Genomic DNA, 6,119 nt, shown 5'->3' with positions numbered 1-6,119 from the left:
TATGGGGTTATCTAATGTAAGTCTTAAGTATATATTAATAAAACTAGGAACACTGATGAATTGAAGATAACATTACAGGAAACAGTTATAGCTATATCAAAGACCTAAAAGTGATGCAAAACCTCCATGATAGATTGGATGATAATTGCATGCGTGATGGAGAACATCTGATAAATGTGTTATTCACAAAAACAAAACAAAAAAAGCTGAAGAGAAGAATGACAGTGTATGACCTACTGTTTTGTAAATAAATATTTGAGATACAAAACAAAGGAAAAAAACTATAACTTTCTCCCTCCATTTTGTGGTTGAACTCGCCAGGGGGACTTCCCTTAAGTTTTGAACTTGGACTCTGCTGCCATTGGCAGTATTCAAAAATAGGCAATAATGCAGTTGATTTCTGGAAGTGCCAGAGCATAAGAATATGTAATCTATCTGTTAGTTACAGCTTTTCTTATGTTCACAAGTAAATATTTTAAATATTACAAGTCTTTAATTATGAAGGAAGGAAATTCATGTTGTAGAGATCCTTTCAATAACAAAAGGCCATTCGAACATGGGCTCAAATTTTGCGACTATTTTCTGGGCAAATCATAAGGAATGCTTCATTTTCAACACTTTTTGACCCACAAAATATTCTGCCTCTCGTCTATTCCTGTTATAGTAGATTTTTTGTTTCTGCCTTGCTACATCAGAATTTTTGATTGCTTCATTAATGATTTCTCAAATGTCCTTTAGTTTAAATTCTTTCCTTTGCTACATAAAAATGAGTTTATCTAAGGGAGTTAAAATTTTCCACCCTAAAAAGAGTTCTGTGGGGGGTTGTGTAGTATCATGCTTCATTGTTCTTAAAGAAAAGCCTGATTCATTGATGCAGCTATCCCAATGATCATGATAATTTTTAACATATCCCCGAATAATTTTAATAATATTCTTGTTTACATGTTCCTATGCGGTTGCGGCCTATATGGTACCATTTTTAGATGGCATATGCCAAGTCCTGTGCAAAGGTTTTTTTAAATTAGTGACTAACAAAGTGTTTTCCGTTATCAGATATTAGTTTTATTGGGGCCCCGTATTTTAAAATATTTAAAAACGAATCTGATACTATTTTTGCTGATGCTCATTTAAGGAAAATTATTTCCACCTACTTTGAGAAATGATCAACGATAGTTAAGAGATATCTATTTTTATTTAATCTTGTTCTAGGATAAGGTCTGAGCAAATCACTGCCAACTAATTCATTCGGGAAAGTGGTTTTTATTTTATTTATGTACCTGGCCAAGTTATAACTAATGCAATTAAATAATTGGCACATGTGACATGACCTGACATACACCATTACCACCCTCTGTAACAGTGAAAAACAAACTGCTTTGCTGACTCTTTGCAATGTTTTCCTGATACCCAAGTGACCTGAAGTGGGCGAATCATGCAGCTACCCTAAAATATTTAACCCTAGACTCGCTGGTATCACTGGCCGGTATTCTTGATTATTTTTAGTTATTTTCGTTTAAAATAGCAATTTATCAGTGACTTCATAATGGGCCGTCCTGTTCCGAATAGCTGTTGTGTCCACATGCTCGAAATGTTCGGGGTCTATCATATGCATAAATATCCTTGAATTCAGGGTCTGTCTTCAGTTCTGAAATTATTGTTTCCCGAGACTAAATCATTTTCGAAGTCAGCATCATACATCTGACTGTATTTCCCTCTTCGTCGATCTTAATTCTTGACAAGGCATCCGTAACAACATTTTCCTTCCCCAGTGTATGTTTTAGGTTAAATTCCTGGAGTTTTAACATTAGCGTAAAGCAGGGATGAGATTTTCCTCCAAATACAAGCGAACAACTGCTGCATGGTCAGATTAAATTGTTACCGGGGTGCTCCCAAAGTAAACTTGGAATTTCTGGACTGTTAGTAAGACAGCGAGAGTTTCTCTTTCTGTCACGGTGTAGTTTCGTTGAATTTGATTCAGGGTTTTACTGAAAAAGGCAATTGGCTGCCCATTTTGGGAGAGGAGGTGCCAATTGTGAAATCAGAGTCGCCTGCTGCAATTTCTAAATTTGGCCCCTTCCAGGAACTTGAGAACTAGAGCGTCAATTAATGTGTGCTTTAATTCTTCGAACGATGTGTTTGCCTCTACTGTCCATCTAGATTTTTTTTTTTTTTCGTTTGAGAACCAGCAAGGGTTCAAATATTTTTGCAAAGTCTTTGATGAATACTCTATAATATGAGCATATGCTCAAAAAGGATGATAACTTTTTGGCGGTATTAAAAGGTGGATAACTCTTAATTGCTAATATTTTATAATTATCGGTCTCGATTTTTTTTTTTTTTTTTTTTTTTTTTTTTGAGATTTTATAACAGGTCTTTGGCAGCAAACTTGCATTCCTTCGGATTCACCTTGAGACCGGCTTCATTTAATAATGTAAAAACTTCCTCCAGATGTTTGACATGTTCGTCTATTGTTTCACTTTTCACAATTATATCATGTAAACAGATGACTGTACTTTTGCCTAAGACGGGTCTTAATACGATATCCATGACTTTCTGGAATGTAGCTGGAGCTCCGCTTAAGCAACACCGACTCTACTACAAGCCAGATGGCGGTTTTGTGACGTCACAAGTTGTGGTCATCGGGGATTTGATGCGTCGTCCGTTGTAACCAAGGAGGTTAGAATACATGGAGATGGCGTCTCTGCTGTCGCAATACGAGGAGAGTGAAGCCGGGGGAAGCAAATAAGCCACGCCTCGTGAGGGCAAGAAAACGCTTCCCTTACTATATGAAGTGAGGTTAAACGTCAGCTTGTTTGAAGTTTTGAGTGTGTTTTCTGATTTCTTATGTGAAGACGTGAGAGGGTTATAAGGTACTGAATGGTTACATTGAAATAATGTCTACATTTCGGATTTCATTTCCATATAAAAGAATGTTTTTTTAACATGCATAAATAAGTAGAATAATTGAAATGTGCGTTTGAAATGCCGTCAGAAAAGAGTTTGAGTATTTTCTCGGTGTGACGTGCGCGAAGAAACATCTATAATTCTCAGATTTTTCTTCAATTAATGGTTTGAGTATTATACTCGTAATTAACTGAGTTGTAAAAGCAAAACGGTAAGTAAACAAGGGAAGGGGGAGTGGTCAGCTCATCCTGGAAAAGAAAACGCGTTATTTTAAAGGTGTGATCATATTATATTACAAGTCATATTTTATGTATTTAATTTTATTTTCTGTTCAAGTAAATATTTAATAACAGGATTTAATTTGGGGTGAAATTTGTGGGAGTTTTAAAAATAACAATGCAGAATTTAAATATTATTTTTTATCATTGTTCATGCAATTTAATATTTTTCAAAACGTAAGTAGTATTTCTAACATGGAAAATTGAGAATTATACCTGTATATATTTAGAATAACTAAAATATAATCAATTAATGGTTTGAGTATTTATTTATTTATTTTCACAATACCTTTATTGCTAGCATTCATTAATGACAGCATGTAATTACATAATGCATTTCTCATTTAACTCATTTTAATGGAATCAGTCCCTTTGTACATATATTTTCCCTCTGCATATCCTGATAATCATTAGAATTGATACAATTATCAGCACTTGCAGCCGTTTCCTTGGATATGTTTTAAACATGCACAGCAAACTTTTATCTAACTTTGAGCAAAGTATAATTAAATAAATGATAGTATATATGTTAAAAGAATATTTACCTGTGAAATGTAATACCGGATCCTGCTATTCTTCTATTTGTACAGCCGAAAGCGACGCAGGAATTTACCATTTTGGCAGGAATAAAAATTGCTTCTCGGAACAATATTGCAGCCGTCTACAAGATGATAGAAAATGTAGAAATAAAATGAAATGGCGGGGGAAAAGTGAAGGAAAAAGCGCGCGAAGAATCCACGGTCTTTAATTTACGAAACTGGGTGTGGCTAGGTTCTGCCTCATTGGCTGAAGAGCTCGTCAATCTTTCTAAAGCCACGACTACTAAGGGCATGCTTTCCCCCACTTTTTGGCTTCACTTGGACTGCGCGCAGGGCATCTCCATGTATTCTAACCTCCTTGGTTGTAACGAACGAAGCATGCTTGTTGCTATCGCTATGTTACAGTGTCCTTTTGTTGACATATTTGTTGGTACAAGCGTCTAGCCCCTCAGACGCTAGTTTCCTCCCGGTTCCTCCCTGAACATCTGCGCAGATTACTGCGCCTGTCGTCATTTCCCTGAAGGCGCCTCGTATTTACTGTTACTCTTTGCACCCGCTGTGGTAAAGAGTGATTGATGATACAGTTCTCTTCTTTTATTTTACTTCAATTATTATATCTTCTGCATAAAATCAAGAAAAACTGCCCATTTCAGGGCCAAGTACTTCTGTTTCCTCAGAAGGTATTTTTGATTCTGAATCGAATCAAAATCAAGATGGAGTAATCGTGTGTGATAATTCTGATTGTGTTGTGAGTGATATGGTTCATTGTGCAAATGATTTTAGTATAGCTGAGACTGATTTTGTTTGCCGTGATTGTTTAAAACTTTCAACTTTAGATACAATTTGAAACGCCATGCATATAAATTTCTGTACAATAATACTACATTAATTGAGTCTCTGAAAACTAAGTTCTAATAGTATGGTTGATTGTGCAAATAATTTTAGTGTGGCTGAGAATAATTTTGTATGTTCTGATTGCTTAAAAACGTACCAAAATAAATGCAGTTTGAAACGCAATACCAACACATTACACTCTACTACATTAATGATTCTTCAAAAAGTGGTTGATCACCCAGCTACAAATGTGAGGACTGCCATCTGAAATTTAGTGACCTAAAAAATTGGAAATATCATCAAAATAAAATTCATACTTCTAACAGGTAATTATGTGTGTCCTGTATGTTATGCTAATTTTGAAAAGTGAGAAATAATATTTCATTTCAATAATGTTTATGATGTTGATTTGAATCATACTGAACTAGAATAATTCAATTAATGATTTTTTGGCATGGAAGGCAGAAATTGAAAATAATACGAAGTCAAAATTTCTTATGGAGTAAGCATATTTAATATACATGGTGTAATGCTACTGTTCAGGAAATTTTATATCAGAAAGTAAAGGTTTGTGTCACTTAAAAATCCTTGGTAAGCAATAAAATAAATACATATTGCGCAGCTGCATTAAAAGTAGCAGAACATACAGATGGCAAATGTGTAGTGTCATATCAGAAAATACATACTGGGCATCGGAATGATTTAGGTCACTTATTTTTAACAACAGATGAAATAAAAAATATTCCATCTAAGATAGCAGCAAAAATTTCTCTGGATAATATTTTAGATGAAATTAGAAATTCTCTATGAGATGCTGGGCTTGAGAGGTTTCCTTTACTTACAAAACAAGATTTACATAACATCAAAAAATCTTTCAATTTCTTTTCTAATTCTGTTAAACATGAAAATGATTGGGTTTGTGTAGATACATGGGTACCTGAAATGCAAAATTCTGAACATCAATGCATTTCGTTTTATAAAACTCAGGGATCAACATGGCATGAGTGAATATTGCACACAATATTAATTTCTAAAAGGAAATGATTTTGTTTTGATAATGATGACAGAAGCACAAAAAAAGATACTGAAAAAATTTAGTTCTGACTTGTATATGTATTGATGGTACACGTGGGGTTAATGCATACAGATTTGAACTCATAACGTTACTTACAATAGATGATTTGCACCAAGGATTCCTGTGTGGATTTTTAATTTCTAATCGATGTGACCAACCTGTGCAGTCAATTTTTTTTCATGCATTAAAAAAAAAGTTGGGCAAATACAACCACAAATATTTATGTCTGATATGGCTGAATCTTTTTTTAATGCTTGGAAGTCTGAAATGGGTTTACTACAGAAACATCTTTTTTGTGCATGGCATATTGATAGAACTTGGAGAAACAATTTAAAAAAAAAAAAAAACAGTGGTGTTGAAAAACAGGCAAAAACATATAAAATTATTACCGTATTTGATGGCTTTATAAGACGCACCCTTATTTAGACGGCCACACACAAGGAAAAAATGTTTCAATAGCGTGGTTTCTTTTAGTTCTCACGTTTCATA

This window comes from Stegodyphus dumicola, chromosome 2, assembly GCF_044657685.1.
Source record: "Stegodyphus dumicola isolate Sdum_Otavi_A_Nest chromosome 2, ASM4465768v1".
NCBI lineage: Eukaryota > Metazoa > Arthropoda > Arachnida > Araneae > Eresidae > Stegodyphus > Stegodyphus dumicola.
The sequence above is the reverse complement of the archived record's forward strand: the minus strand, read 5'-3'. Positions refer to the sequence as shown.